The sequence below is a fragment of the Trachypithecus francoisi genome, unplaced genomic scaffold (assembly GCF_009764315.1).
Source record: "Trachypithecus francoisi isolate TF-2019V2 unplaced genomic scaffold, Tfra_2.0 Lachesis_group17, whole genome shotgun sequence".
Classification (NCBI taxonomy): domain Eukaryota; kingdom Metazoa; phylum Chordata; class Mammalia; order Primates; family Cercopithecidae; genus Trachypithecus; species Trachypithecus francoisi.
In genome coordinates, this window is record NW_022681462.1 from 83,210,648 (window position 1) to 83,227,116 (window position 16,469).

At 47.0% G+C, this 16,469-nt stretch overlaps 1 non-coding gene across 1 annotated transcript; it reads left to right on the forward strand.

Moving 5' to 3' along the window:
- The first annotated feature begins 224 nt into the window (after positions 1 to 224).
- Positions 225 to 327, forward strand: LOC117063177. Its single transcript, XR_004428789.1, has one exon. It is a non-coding gene; the product is annotated as a small nucleolar RNA U13 (small nucleolar RNA).
- The last annotated feature ends 16,142 nt before the right edge of the window (positions 328 to 16,469 follow it).

Consider the following 16,469-nt stretch of genomic DNA (forward strand, 5'->3'; position numbering starts at 1 on the left):
TCTTCATCTCCTGACCATTCCTTCTATAGCTCAGGAGAGCACCCCTGCTCCCCATTTGCTCACAGTATCTTATGGTCTTTGTGCTCTCACTGCAGTTCTTTGGGTTCCATGTTTTCCTTATTCCCTTCCACATCTAGCCGGATTGCAGAATTAAGTTTATGATTATGAAATAACACGCATAAAACAAAAATATATCATCTGAGGTCAATTAAATAGTGCTCCCAGTTCTTCTGTGGTTCATATTCACGGTGATTGAGTTTTCATGCTACGGTGTGAAATGTGCCTCCTCAAACCTTGCTACCACATCAGCACATTACCTGGCTGATGTGAAAAAAAAATGCTCCCCCAAAAATAAATGACATAAAAGAAAGAAGGGAAATTGTTACAGATCTAGAAAGACTTCAGAAACATATCAATCAAATGCAATATATGGACCTTGCCTGGATCCAGATAGGAACAAAAAAAAGTAACAGGGCACTTAAAACAAGCGTGAAGTCTGGGTGCGGTGGCTCACACCTGTAATCCCAGCACTTTGGGAGGCTCAGGTTGGCAGATCACCCGAGGTGACCTGGTCAACATGGTGAAACCTCATCTTTACTAAAAATACAAAAATTAGCTGGGCATAGGTGTGGCTACCTCTAGTCCCAGCTACTAGGGAGGCTGAGGCAGGAGAATCGCTTGAACCCAAGAGGCAGAGGTTGCCGTGAGCTGAGATCATGCCACTGCACTCTAGCCCAGATGACAGAGCAAGACTCTTTGTCTAAAAAAAAAAAAGTGAGGAAGTTGAACACAGTCCAGATGTAAGTGAAGAAAGAAGATATAAGATGAGATGAAGGTTTTGTTGACTTCTTTGAGTTTGCTCTTGAGTCTTTGGGTTATTTTTGAAAGTTCTCTCTCTCAGCAATCCATGCAAAGTATTTATAGGGATGATGACATGATGGTTGGGATTTGTCTTACAACTTTCAAAAAAATCTTGGAGGGAATATTTAAAGCAAGAATAACAAAAGGCTGATGACTGGTGGGCACATGGGTTCACTGTTTGTGGGTTCTCTCTATATTTTGTGTGTTTGAAAAAAAAAAAAGGAAGGGCAACTACTCAAAAGGGGAATTTGATTTCTTAAGAGAGAAGCTGTTTTTTATATTTTTTGAATGAAGTGTCTAAAACAGAGATTCTCAGCTTTATTACATATTCCTCCAGTGTGTAATAACATACATTATAATGCACACTGCATTGTGTGAACAAAGTTCACAGTTCAGCGAAAGTTGATCCACCAGGCAAGATACAGAACATTTCCATCACTGCAGAAACTTTTCTAGCCACTCCCCATTTGAATAGCTTCCTTTTACCTGTTCTCACACTTCATGAAAATGGAATCACAAGGTAAGTTGTCTTTTATCTGGATTCTTTTATGCAACATAATGGTTTGAGATTCATTCATGGTGTCACACGTATCAGTAGCTCCTTTCTATTGCTGAGTAGTATTCCAGCCTATGAATACACCACAATTTGTTTACCCATTTTCCTCCAAAATCATAACTTTTAAAATAACAGTTTTGAGGCCAGGCATGGTGGGTCACGCCTGTAATCCCCGCATTTTGGGAGGCCGAGGTGGGCAGATCACCTGAGGTCAGGAGTTCAAGACCAGCCTGACCAACATGGTGAAACCCCCATCTCTACTAAAAATACAAAAATTAACCAGGCATGGTGGTGTGTGCCTGTAATCCCAGCAACTTGGGAGGCTGAGGCAGGAGAATCGCTTGAACCTGGGAGGCGGAGGTTGCAGTGAGCCAAAATTGACCCACTGCACCCCAGCCTGGGATGACAAGAGCAAAACTCCGTCTCAAATAATAATAGTTTTGAGATATAATTAATACCCATTCAATTGACCTACTTAAAGTATACAATAAAATGGCTTTTTAGTATATTTGCCAAACTGTGTAACTATCATCAATTTTAGAACATTTTCATCAGTACAATAAAGACACCCTGTACCCGTGTGCACTTCTTAAGTGACTGCTACACTAAAAACTCAGAAGTCACTGCTGAAGAACTCATCCATGTAACCAAAAACCACATGTACCTCAAAAACTATTAAAATAGGTTGGGGCAGTGACTCACGACTATAATCCCAGCACTTTGGGAGGCTGAGGGAGGAGGATCACTTGTGGTCAGGATCAACCTGGCCTACATAGTGAAACACCATCTCTACTAAAAACACAAAAATTAACCGGGTGTGGTGGCACATGCCTGTAATCCTAGCTACTCATCAGGCTGAGGCTGGAGAATTGCTTGAACCTGGGAGGCATAGGTTACAGTGAGCCAAGATCATGCCACTGCACTCCAGCCTGGGCGACAGAGTGAGACTCCATCTCAAAAAACAAACAAAGCAAGAACTATTGAAATTAAAAAAAAAAGAAAAAAAGAAAACCTGTATCCATTTGCAGTCACTCTCCATTTCCCATTGACACTCCCAACCCCGAGCAACCACTAATGTACTTCCTGGCTGTATGGATTTGCCTATTCTGGGTATTTCATGTAAGTGGAATCATATAACATGTGACCTCTAGTGTCTGACTTCTTCCAATTAGCGTCATGTTGTTTTAAATATGCATACATGTTGTAGCATATATCAGTATTTCATTTCTTTCTTTTTTTAATTTTTTTTTTGAGACAGAGTTTTGCTCTTGTTGCCCAGGCTGGAGTGCAATGGCACGATCTTGGCTCACCACAACCTCTGCCTCCCAGGTTCAAGCGAGTCTCCTGCCTCAGCCTACCGAATAGCTGGGATTACAGGTGTGTGCCACTATGCCCGGCTAATTTTGTATTTTTAGTAGAGACGGGATTGCTCCATGTTAGTCAGGCTGGTCTCGAACTCCCGACCTCAGGTGATCTGCCCACCTCGGCCTTCCAAAGTGCTGGGATTACAGGCATGAGCCACTGTGCTTGGCCAGAATTTCATTTTTTGTGTTCTCGAATATATTCCATTATAAGGACATGTCACTTTTTATTTATCCATTTATCAGTAGGTAGACATTTGGGTTGCTACCACTTTTTGGCTCTTATGAATAATGCATTTGTGAGCATACAAATTCAAAATTTGTGAAAAAATGCTTGAGTATATACCTAGGAAGGGAATTCCTGGGTCATATGGTAACTCTATGTTTAACATTTTGAGGAACTGCCAAACTCTTTGCCAAAGTAATATTTTACATTCCCATTGGCAGCAAAATACCCTTTTAAGGGTAAATGAGTAAGTAGTGAGATCTTATTTATTATCTTGAAATGAAATTCATTGATAATATTACCTTCTCGTGTTCATAATACACAGAAAAATAATTTCGACCTGAAGGTTGAACTATAATATAAAGGATAAATTAAAGGAACATAATTTATACATGTTTTTGTTTTGTTTTTTGAGACAGAGTCTCACTCACTCTGTTGCCCAGGATGGAGTGCAGAGGCACAATCTCAGCTCACTGCAACTTCCGCCTCCTGGGTTCAAGAGATTCTTCTGCCTCAGCCTCCCAAGCAGCTGGGATTACAGGCACGCACCATCATGTCCTGCTAATTTTTTGTATTTTTGGTAGAGACGGGGTTTTGCCATGTTGGACAGGCTGGTCTCAAACTCCTGACCTCAAGAGATCCACCCACCTTAGCATCCGAAACTTTTGGGATTATAGGTGTGAGACACCATGCCCAGCCAATACATGTTTTTTGAAATGAGATGTTGAAGTCAGAGACTGGCCTTCCAGGCGGATTAGACCTGGCCTGGAAGGGTTTCCCCCAAGGAGTCTGCCAAAGGCTCCAGCCCTGGCCCCTCAATGGCACCAAGGACAGCTGCCTATGGGGATGTTGGGAAAGGAATCACTTTCAACTGCACATAAAGGTTTTGGACAGTGTGTTAAAAACAAACCAAACTACCTTTCAAACCCATTTCAGGGGTCCTTGAGCCCTTCCCATCACACACACACACGCACACACACATACACGTGCGTGCACACGCACAGACACATGCAGAGTCATAGGCTCTTTGAGCTGCTGCATAGCAGGTCACTGTGCACCGGCTCTGCCCAGCCTGGTGTCCCTCTCCTGGGGCAATGGGACTGAGGGCACAGTGAGGGCTCTTTGGGTCGCAGGTGGGCTGCTTGCATTCACCGTCCTGGCTGCTCCATTCCTTTGAGCAGCAGGCATGGAAATGGAAGACGGGCACCTAACAGGGGCGGGGGCTTGAGAGGGGGACTAAGTTGAATGCCTGTAAAAAGGCCACTTCAAGCCCCCTCCACACAGCCATTGTTGGGTCTGGAGGAAGGAGGACCGCTCAGAAGCTTCTGAATGCCACCCTGTGATGCGCTCACTAATGGATGTGCATTAGTGGCGTCCTTCCTGGCCACCACGTCAGTCTTCCTACCTCAACTGCTGGTGGAGAACTCTGCATTCTTCTGGAAAAGAAGCAGTCATGCTTGAGGCTCTAACAAAGTCCTGTCCCCCACAAAAGGACCATTATGATCTCCACTGAGTCAGAGTGGTGGCTGCTGGCACCTGAGCTCTGTCTGGAAACAGCGGCAGCAGGGACGTCATCTAGCAGAGGCTGGTGTGTCTGTTAACAGTGTCCACAACATCTTCAGCAAAGACACCACTTCCAGGAAGTCTACTTGGATTGCAGAGGAGCAAGCCTTCAGTGTGAAAAAAGGGCTTGGGATAAGGGAGTGGTTCTAAAAGAATACATGTGGCTCCACATGGCAATACACCCAGGTGTAATAAGCTCAGGGTAAGAGAGCACCTGCCATTGCTGATGCAGGACTGTGCACACAAACTTACAGGCTCTCTACTGGGGTGTCCCACGGAACCGGCCCTGTGTGAGGAGTGGCTGCAGAGGGCTCTTTGACCAGGGCTGGCTTTCCACAGGTCACTTGGACCCCGTGGGTGGCTGCCTATAGCAGGAGTGCTGGTAATTAGTGGCCCCATTGGTTTTTTCTGGGATTCAGAGTGAACAGAGCAGAGAACCGGCCCACCCACATGTGGAGACTGGAGCAGATTCTCAGAGAGAAACAGGACACCAGAAAGGCAAGAGAGATAGAGGGACAGAGCTTAGCTCCTCAGCCCAGAGGACTCTGCTGTGCCCAATAGGGGCCACTTTCTGGAAGACTATTGCTTGTTTGTTTTTTAATCACAGAGCTTGACTCTAGATCTGAGCCTAAAATCATAGAATGACAGACCTGAAAGGGACCACATCCTCCCCGCCCCCATTGTTCACATGAGGAGGCTGAGAGGCCTGGAGGTGGGGTGGGAGTGCGGGTGAGGGGAGTGACTGGCCCAGGTCCCTGAGTCTGCTGGCCACAGAGCTGGGGCAGAACCCAGGTCACCTCACCCCCTCCCACTGCTTCTTCCTCCACTCTTTTTTTTTTTTTTTTTTTAAGACAGGGTTTGGCTCTGTTGCCCAGATTGGAGTGCAATGGCACGATCACGGCTCACTGTGGCCTCCACCTCCTGGGTTCAAGGGATCCTCCCACCTCAGCCTCCCAAGGAGCTGGGACTACAGGCGTGCGTCACCACACCTGGCTAATTTTTTGTGTGTGTGTGTATGTGTGTGTGTGTGTGTATATATATATACATATATATATATATGTTTGTAGTAATGGGGTTCCACCATATTACCCAGGCCCTTCCTCCACTCTTGACTCTGCTTTGGGCCCTGAGGGTGCTGAAAACCTGCTCTAGGGAGGGGCATGGACTCTGGCCCTCCCCCTGTGCTCCGTGGCACCCACACCAGGCAGACCTTGGCCCAGACTGCTGCACTAATGTGCGCATTAGTGGATAAAAGCAGTCTCAAGGGTCTCTTCACGAGGCCCCTTTGGCTGGAATAAAGCAAATTAAAACCCCATTCAAAGGTCAGTTGAAATCTCTTTCATTCCAGTTCTCTGCACAAATTGATTCCTCTTTGCCCTTGAGGTCAAACCGAAGGCTGGTGAAGTGGCCCAGCTGCAGCGCTGAATGGGAGAAGCTCAATGAAAAGGCTGAGACTGGGGAGGGCATGTTGCAGGGATGAAGCAGGGCAGTGGGATCCGCCTGAATTGTCGGGCCATCTGGGGCACCAATAACCCTCTCCTCTGCTGTGCTTCAGGCTTCAGGCCCTTTTCTGGAGGCAGTTCCATGTCTGCCCTGCAAACCCCATCAGGCTTCCCTCAGAGAGATTGTTAATTAGGGTTTCTATTGACAATTGTGGGTGCCAAGAGAAAGTTTCCTCCCTTCACTCTGCCTCTGAAGTTTTGTTGAAAATCAACTGCTAATAGACAGATTAATAGAGGAACAAGATAAACAAATTAATTTCATGTGTATAGCACGGCAGAATGGCGGGAGAATGATTACCCAGTAACTCAATGAGGTCTAGATGCCTCCATATATTTCTTGATAGGGGAAGGGAAAATGAGGGGCATTTGAGTAAATGATTTTCTGGGAAAGTGAATGCGCCCAAGGAACAATGGCCTGGGACAAAGTTCCTCTCTATTCTCTGGGTAGTTGGTGTGAAGGTGAGAAACAGAAAAATCACTGTGAAAGCAGGCTGTCTTATTACGCAGGTAACCGCCCCCCCAGACTATCTCTGGGAGTTGCCCTCAGGAAAATGGATGAAAAGTCTGTCTGGAGGTGGTGATACTCCCAGTCTCTTCTCAGGTGGTTAATCTTTCTTTTCTGGCTATTTGATGAGATTCCTATGAAGGGAGCCTTCAGACACTTGTATTTCTTTTGGAAAGAAGTTTCCTTAGTCAGATATGGAAATGCCAAAGACAGTACCTTCTGGTGTTTTGGAAAAAATCAGAAAGACAGGGAGTGAGGGGAAGATCAGGGTGAGATTTTGAAGGTTCTTCAAAGGAACTGAAGCTGCTTCTTTAGTTCCATATTTTGGGGTATCATTTTCTGAACCCCAGTGCAATTTTAGCAGTAGTCAGGATTACTTGAACGTGCACATAAAGGGGAAGATACTGGACTATTTCTCATTCAGACACAACGAAGAGGAGGCACTTCTGTTTCAGGTTCATGTGTTGTGCAGAGGGAGTACGGAAATGTTACCGGAAAGGAATCCCAATCCGGACCCCAAGAGAGGGTCCTTGGATTTCACACAAAAAAGAATTCTGGGCAAGTCCATAGAGTAAAGTGAAAGCAAGTTTATTCATTAGGAAAGTAAAGGAATGAAGGAATGGCTGCTCCATAGGCAGAGCGGCCTGGAGGGCTGCTGGGTAACTTTTTTTTTTTTTTGAGACAGTCTCACTCTGTCGCCCAGGTTGGGGTGCAGTGGCGCAATCTTGGCTCACTGCAGTCTCCACCTCCCAGGCTCAAGCAATTCTCTGCCTCAGCCTCCCGAATAGCTGGGATTACAGACGTCTGCCATCATGTCCGGCTAATTTTTGTATTTTTAGTAGAGGTGGGGTTTCACCATCTTGGCCAGGCTGGTCTTGAACTCCTGACCTCGTGATCCACCCACCACGACCTCCCAAAGTGCTGGGATTACAGGCCTGAGCCACCACACCCGGCCTGGTTAACTATTTTTATGGTTATTTCTTGATGGTATGCTAGACAAGGGGTGGATTATTTATCCCTCCCCTTTTTAGACCATGTAGGGTAACTTCCTGACATTGCCATGGCATCTGTAAACTGTCATGGCACTGGTGGGAGTGTAGCAGTGAGGAGTACCAGAGGTCACTCTCAGTGGCCATCTTTGTTTTGGTGGGTTTTAGCCAGCTTCTTTACTGCAACCTGTTTTATCAGCAAGTTCTTTATAACCTGTATCTTGTGCTGACCTCCTATCTCATCCTGTGACTTAGAGTGCCTTAAACATCTGGGAATACAGCCAAGTAGGTCTCGGCCTCATTTTACCCAGTCCCTATTCAAGATGGAGTTGCTCTGTTTCAAACGCCTCTGACAAAGAGGGTATTAGAGAATCATGAGTTTCTGCAAACTGAGGGTTAAGAGGGAGAGGGTCTCCCTTCCTCATTCATCCCCTTCTACCCTCGCTCTACAAATATTTTTCAAGCGCCAACTCTCTACCAGGCACTGATAATGGTAGCTGTGTCCTTGCAGGCAACGGGCACCAGCTGAGCAGCCCCAAGGGCCCCTCTGGACCAAACAACAGCAGGAATGAAGAGACCCTGGCTGAGACTAAGGAGCTCCGAGGAGGGACAGTTGTTATTCCATGAGGCAGGGATGGCAGCTGCCCCCAGCTTGTCCATGGAGACTATGGAGAGAGAGTGAAGAAGGGCATCCCAGGGAGGAGCTGGGGCTCCTGGCTCAGATCCTCAAAGCATGAATTGGTGCTTGCTCCAGCAAGGTCCCCCAAACACAGACACAAGGCAGCTTCATCCCTAAGTCTTCTCTTCTCCCAGTGTAATGTCCCCCATTACCAGCCCCAATACTTGGAGGCTGACAGCAAGGCCACCCTCCTTGTACCTCCTCACCCATTGCCCCATGTTGGGCTCTCTACCACCCTGTCCTTGTTGCTGTCCTCTCAGTCATCAGCCTCCCCTGCACCTGCCCTTGTAACGCACTCACACGCTGGTGACATCTCTTTTCCAATTAAAACCTCAAAGGTGAAAAGCTGGGATGATGAGAGCAGCCCCAGCCCTACGTCTACAGCCACCTGGCACGCCCGCAGCCAGGTGCAGGTGAATCGCCCTGGCCCCAGGAGTCCTCACAAGCAGGGTCTCCCAATGAGCCCATCAGCTACCCTGTCCAAAAGACCCTGTGTCTGCTCCTGTCTTACCTCCTTTCCTCCTTTCTTCCCTCTTTCCTTCTTTCATTTCTTCCTTCCTTCCTTTCTTCCCTCCCTCCCTCCCTCTCTCCTTCCTTATCTTCCTTGCTTCCTTCATTCCTTCCCTCCTCCCTTCCTTTATTTCTTCCTTCCCTCCCTTCCTTGCTTCTTCCTCCCTTTCTTCCTCCTTCCAACCTTGCCTTCTTTCCTTCCCTCCTTCACTCCTTTCCTTCCTTCCTTCCTTCCTTCCTTCCTTCCTTCCTTCCTCCTTCCTTCCTTCCTTCCTTCCTTCCTTCTTTCCTTCCTTCCTCTTCCCTCCTCCCTTCTCACCAGCACTCCCATAGTATTAAGGTTAAGGGCTAGCAGTTGTACAGGACTAACTAGGGCCAGGCCCTGCTCTAAGAGCTTTACATGAATTGCCCCTTTTAATCCATATGACAAGCAGTGGTCAAGCTGGACAAACAAAAAGAAGCTTTTGAACCCCTGAAATATCATAGGCAGGAAAAAAAACAAGAAAATTATTCAGGTGCAAATCTTGGCTATTATGGAAAAGGAATGTTAACACACAGAATAGACCAAGAGCCCAGAGGATGGAACCAAGAGCCCAGAGGATGGAACCAAGAGCCCAGAGGATGGAACCAAGAGCTTCGGAGGATCATTCTAGGCAGTGGAACTGCATCCTGAAGGAACTGGTCACGTGGTCACGTGTGCCAGGCTGGATTTCAGAATTTCTTTTTTTCTCTTTTTCTTCTTCTCCTTCTCCTTCTTCTTCCTCTTTTTTGAGATGGAGCCTTGCTCTGTTGCCCAGGCTGGAGTGCAGAGGCGCAATCTTGTCTCACTGCAACCTCCGCCTCCCAGGTTCAAGTGATTTTCCTGCCTCAGCCTCCCAAGTTGCTGTGATTACAGGCACGCACCACCATGCCTGGCTAATTTTTGTATTTTTAGTAGACGTGGGGTTTCACCATGTTGGTCAGGCTGGTCTCAAACTCCTGACCTCGTGATCTGCTCATGTCGGCCTCCCAAAGTGCTGGGATTATAGGCGTGAGTCACCACGCCTGGCCCTTTCTGCCATCTTTATCCTTAATCCTACATTATCCTCCACCCACATTCACCATTTAATTCATAGAGTTTTGGTTTTTTTGAAACAGAGTCTTGCTCTTGTCACCCGAGCTGGAGTGCAGTGGCACGATCTTGGCTCACTGCAACCTCCGCCTCCCGGGTTCAAGCAATTCTCCTGCCTCAGCTTCCGGAGTAGCTAAGACTACAGGCACGTGCCACCACGCCTGGCTAACTTTTGTATTTTTAGTAGAGATGGAGTTTCACCATGTTGGCCAGACTGATCTGGAACTCCTGACCTCAGGTCATCCGCCTACCTTGGCCTCCCAAAGTGCTAGGATTACAGGCGTGAGCCACTGTGCCTGGCTGAGTTGTGTTGTTTTTATGCCAGGACCAAATAGAAAAATCCACAAAAATAGTGGAGAGATTTCGAAAGCATGCTTTTCTCAGTACCTAACATAATAAGATGACAAATAGTCAGCAAGGATATAGGTAGAGCAAGGATATAGAATATTTGAGAATATACAGAGTCACAGAATACAGCGCAGTGAGACACTTCTTTTGGAGTGCACACGAAGCCCTAATCAAAACGAACCCTACGTTTATCTGTTAAGCAAGCCTCAAAAAATTTTCAAGATCTGAAATCAAACAGAGCATGTTCTCTGACTACTAGGGAGTTAAGCAAAAAATTAGTTTAAAAACATGACTGGAACATCCCCAAGGTTTAGAAATTTTTTCTTTTTTTCTAAGTTGGTGGTATGAATTGGAAGGGTTAGAAGTTAAGCAGAATATATTTTAATAACCTATAGGTCAAAGAAGACATCTCAGTGAAAATAAAAAGATATTTTAAACAAATGGTAATCGAAATGTGACATATCAAAAGTTGTGGGATGCATAAAAGCTGTACTTAGAAAATATGGCCATAAATACATATGTAAAAAAAAGAATAAAGGAGCTGGGCACAGTGGTATGCATCTACAGTCCCAGCTACTAGGCAGGCTCAGGTGGATCACTTGAGCCCAAGAGTTGAAGACCAGCCCAGGCAATGTAAAAAAAAAAAAAAAAAAAAAAAAAAAAAAAAAAAAGAGGGAAAAAAGATTCAATATCAATTATCTAAGTAAAAGTATTTATTTAATGTCCAACTCATGAGTACAGAAAAAGAATAGCTAATTAGATGTAGAAGGCAAGAAATAATAAGAGTAAAAATTTCAGAAATATGAAAAAGTGTACATATAGTACAGAAAATTAACAGAACAAAATGCATTATTAAAAAGACGAATAAAGTGGATAACCCCCTAAGGAAACTAATCAGGAGTCCAGGCACCGTGGCTCACGCCTGTAATCCCAGCACTTTGGGAGGCTGAGGCGGGTGAATCACCTGAGGTCGGGAGTTTGAGACCAGCAATGACCGACATGGAGAAACCTCATCTCTACTAAAAATACAAAAAATTAGTCGGGCGTGGTGGCACATGCCTGTAATCCCACCTACTTGTGAGGCTGAGGCAGGAGAATTGCTTGAACCCGGGAGGCGGAGGTTGTGGTGAGCCGAGATGGCGCCATTGCACTCCGGCCTGGGCAACAAAAGTGAAACTCTGTCTCAAAAAAAAAAAAAAAAAACTAGTCAAGAAAAAGAGAGCACAAATAACCAATATCAGAGATGAAAAGGGACAAAACTATAGATCCCAGATACTTAAAAGATATAATAAATAATCTTAAGACAATAAATTAAATAATTTAGATGAAATAGACAAATTTCAAGAAATACATATCTGACTAAAACAACCACATGCACTGACAAGATGGGGATGGACTTTTGTGGAAGTCAGAGGAGGTCATACCTCATGCCCCTGGTAGGAAAAGTGGCCAAAGAGGGCTTCAGAGAACAGGGACCGATGGATGGGCTACATCTTGATGTGAGTCAAGCTCCTGGATGGCTGGAGAGAGGAAGGATGTTCTAGTTGGGGAAACAGTTTGGACAATGGAGACCCAGGAAAGCCATGTTCTAGCAGTGTGAATGTTTGTGCATGCTGAAGTGCCAGGATGCAAGGTGGAGAACTGGGAAATGGCCCTGGAAAGGGGCCAAGGCTGGGTGATGAAGCACCGTGTCTACTGTGGAGGAGCTTGGATTTCTCTTGTGGTCCAAAAGGAAAGGATTGCTGAATGTAAAGCCAATGTCACCAGAAAAGCTGAATCCACAAGAGAGTCCTGGAGTCTAAAAGAGCATCTCATGCGGAATCAGGAAAGTTCTGGCATTTGGCAGACTAAGCAAGTGTCTTCACTTGAAGTACAGTTTAGTCCCAATACTCCCTCCCACACCCACCACATCGCACATTTGGTTTTGTGTATTTACTCCAGGTTAAGGTAGAGTCTCTTAGGCTTGGTTTGAGTGCTGTCCTCTTCTCTCTGGTCTGACATTTGGAACCAAAGCCAAGCCAGAACACCAGGGCCAAGGGGGATGCTGAAAATTGTCTGAGTCCCTAGACCACCCTATCAGCACTTCAGCTGCTCTTCACAGCATCACCCTCTCTCCATTTAATGGTTTAAGGTTAACAGGACTTTTTCCTTGAGGCTTGGAGCACAGAAGGAAGCCTCCCCCAAACTAGGCCCTTGGAGAGCAGGCCCGGGGGGGAGCAGTGCAATTCACCTTCACACCCCCAAGACGGCTCCTGACCTCTGCTCCCTCCTCCCCTCCCAAAATGGAACAGAGAGAATATGATTCCCCACAAATTCCGCATCACAGTTTCCAAACAATGGGGAAATCGGAGGCCTTCCCGAGTGCAGACGGACACATTCCGTCTGCGGTGATATTTACCCCCGAATGAGAACCAGGCAGATGCCAGCCCCAACACGCACGCAGGTAACTTCACTCTCTCCTCAATGACCTCAGAGGCTGCCTAACCTGCCCCACACGGGGGTGCTAAGCCTCCCGCCCGTCCTAAGCGGAGACCCAATGCCATCCATAATTAAGTTCTTCCTGAGGGCGGGCCGCCAGGTGCGCCTTCGGCAGGACAGTGCTAATTCCAGCCCCTTTCCAGGCGCGTCTCCCCTGCGCTCGTCCCCCGTCTGGAAGCCCCCCTCCCACGCCCCGCGGCCCCCCTTCCCCGGGCCCGGGTTGTTGCTCGTGCGCTGCCGGGAAGGTCAAGGTCCTGCGCCCGCCAGGAGAGCTCGGTAAGTATATAAGGACAGAGGAGCGCGGGACCAAGAGACGGCGAAGGAGGGACAGAAGAGCAGCGAGCGAGAGAGGCCGCCGAGCGTCTCCGTCCTCAGAGAGCAGCCAGCCTCCCGGGACAGGTAAGGAAGCAGCCGGGGAGAACCGCGCTCTTTCCCCGGGATTCCCTGTCCGCGTCCTTGCGATGCAGTCGGCCGGCTCCGGCTCCGAAGGCTAACCTGAGCGCCTCTGGCTCTCCGCGGTCCCGAGTTCTCCGCAAACTTTCTGTGCCGACTGCGGCGTGAGAAGCTGCAGGCAGCTGAGCTGGAGGGCCCACGTCCGGCCCCTGGGCGAACGGCCGCGAAGCTGCAGGCGCTGCCTCCAGGGAGCCGGCGGCCTCCGATCCCCCAGGGGCTCGTCGCGGTCTGGGTTCACGGCGCTCATGTGGGGAAACCGGGATCGCAGGCTGCTAGGGCCCTGGAGGCTCCGAGCGCCTGCTAGGAGGTCCTGGGACAGCCTGGTCTTATTATTATTATTATTTTTTTTGAGACGGAGTTTCGTTCTTGTTGCCCAGGCTGGAGAGCAAAGGGGCGATCTCCGCTCACTGCAACCTCTGCCTCCCGGGTTCAAGAGATTCTCCTGCTTCAGCCTCCCGAGTAACTGGGATTACAGACATGCGCCACCACATCCGGCTAATTTTTGTATTTTTAGTAGATACGGAGTTTCTCCATGTTGGTCAGGCTGGTCTCAAACTTCCGACCTCAGATGATCCGCCGCCTTGGCCTCCCAAAGTTCTGGGATTACAGGCGTGAGCCACCGCACCCGGCCAGCCCGGTCTTTTAGTATCTCTTGCTCCCAATTTCCAGGATAGATGTCACTTCTTGAAAGTCAAATTTCATACACGCTCTCACAAATTAATGTTGGAAACGGGGCAGCAAAAAAAAGGATAAAAGTCATAGTGAACGCCCTACCTTCCAGAGTTTTTTGGATTCAGACTCCTGAATCCCTGTTTCCCTGCCCACCCTAGCGCACCCGAGGTGGCCGCGCTATGATAAATTCCTGGGTGAATTACAATGCAGAATAGTTGGGTCTCTTCTCTCCAAGACCTAACTGGGGTTAAAAACAGGTGGCCGGGCGGGAGCTGTCCCAGGTCCTGAAACGCACTGTCCAGTTTCGGATGCCCTCAACAGAACCAGGGGTGGACCGTTTATGGAGCAGACCCTGGGTTCAGGGCGCAGGCAGCCATTTGCAATGATCAAGGCTCAGGTAAGGGGCGTTTCCAGTCAAGGAGAGACAGTCCATTTGGCATTTGGATTCCCCAAATTCTTCATGTTTAAATGGGGCAGGAAGGGTTCTTACAGAATGGCTGGAAGAAGCCGAGGAAAATAAAAGTGTGTGTGGATTTTTTTTTGTCAGTTTATAAGCTATGCACAGAATATGGCCACTTTAATGACTTAATATTCCTTTGATACTTTTGTTATAGGACTCGATGCATGTATGTCATGGTGTAAGGACAAAACTCCGCCCCTGTGCTCCTCTAATCTTTACAGAAGGGCAAGGCTAGCGTGCAGTTTTAGAGTAACAAACAAAATGATTTGTTGAGCTCACACCTATGAAGTTCTAATAAGTGTAGTTCTATTATAAAGTTAATCTTTGGATGAGCAAATTGCAAGTTTCTATTTTTCCAGAGTATTCCATTTTTGGATTATAATACTTGCCCTACTTTAAAAAGCACAACATTTGATATTTCCCTAATAATTTGTTGCTTTAAAAAATGACACAGAAAGGTAATATTTGTTCATTGTAGAAAACTGAAAATACACATAAGCAAATACACATATACATAAGCAAAATATACAATGCAAACACAAAACCATCTTTCAGGGAGGAATCTGAAACTTTAGCAATAGCAACCATCTAACGGTTGAGCATCAGAATATAAGCTCTGAGAGGGTGGGAGTGAATATGTTACCAAATTGTACAACACAGCCCACAGGGCATAAGGAGGGGAAATGCTCTCTGGGGCTTTCCAGGAAGGCCTGAAGTCATTGCTTCTAGCAAATGGAAATCACTCCAGAGTAGTTATCTTTGACGACAATTGAAATATAGTTGAGGGAACCATCAGACCTGTATGATTTTATTTTTTTCCCTCTACTAATATGTTACTTTACATTTGCATTTGGTGACATATGTAACTACCGTTTTTCTGTGACTGTAACATCTGGGCATTTTTCAGAGCTAAATGTGCTATGGTCAACTTGGAGCTTTAATCTAATTGCCTGGTCCACCAAGTTCGGACTGTGTGCTTTAACTGGATCATTGGCAGGCTACAATGGGAACAGCCTGTCTCTTGGAGCCAGGAGAGGACCAACGCTCGTTCAGTTGCCCCTTTGGCAGAAGCGCCCCTGGGCCAGTCACTGGCTGCCAGCGCCATCTAATGGCTGCTCTGAAAATGCTCAGCCTTGCCCGGCAACGCTTCAGAAGAGAGCCCTGCGCTGGCCCAGCGCCTGGGGAATAGGGCAAGGGTGGGGCAGAGAGAAGGAAGTGGCCTCCTGAAGTAGACAATGAGCGCTTCGGAGGACTTTCATTTCCAAAGCCTCCCCTATATAAAAAAGATTTGGCCGACGCCTCCCCAAATGAGAGATTTCTTTTAGGCAAACTTATTTTAAAATGCCAGCGTTCATTAGGAGTGACAAGACACTTAGTCATCCACACTTTAATGTGAATCACTTTTCTCATCTAATTACATTTCTTTCTAGCAGCTGGCTGAGAAGATCTTCTGAAATCCAAAATGATTGTAGGGTTGGTGGTGAGCTGATCTCAGCCCTCGAGACGGCTTCAGGGTGTCCACCTGGTTAAGGGAAATCTGGCAGTGCGAGGGTAGTGCTGGAGAAAGGGGTGGGCGCAAGGGACTAGAGGCATCATGGATGACCCCTCTTTACTGTCCCCTGGTATCTTGACCTCAGCTTCTGCCCACAGGCACTTTCTGGATTCTTCAAAAGTATCTGCAGCGGCTGTTCCCCCAGGAGGTAATTCCCTTCTGGTTGCTCTTTCCCCTCCACACCTGCATCCTCTTCAAATCCTGCCATTTCAGACCACATTTCAGAGATCTAGAGAACAAGACATCTGACATGTGATTTATTCAGAAGATGAGCCAGATTTAAAAGAACTGAGATCTTCTTTATAAATGAAGCTCTCCAAAGTTACTGGAGTCTGGATAATAGTGATCACCAGAGTAATTTGTGTGCAGGACATTAAATCAGGTTGCTTGAAATGCTGCCTAAATTGGCCAGTGGTTTTATTTGCTTTGCTGTCAACCCAATATTCATAGGAAATAGAGTTTCAGAGGAATGATAGGATCCTGGTGGAATAAAAGGGGAAAAGACCATCTTGAGCAGGAATTTCAGGGTCCTCTGTTTTCCCCAAGTTGCTTTCACCCCTTAGATCTGGCATGTCAGAACTACAGCTTCATGTAGTGAAATAGGAGAGTTCTCTGTTAGGAGCTTAGCCTTACCTTGTCACGA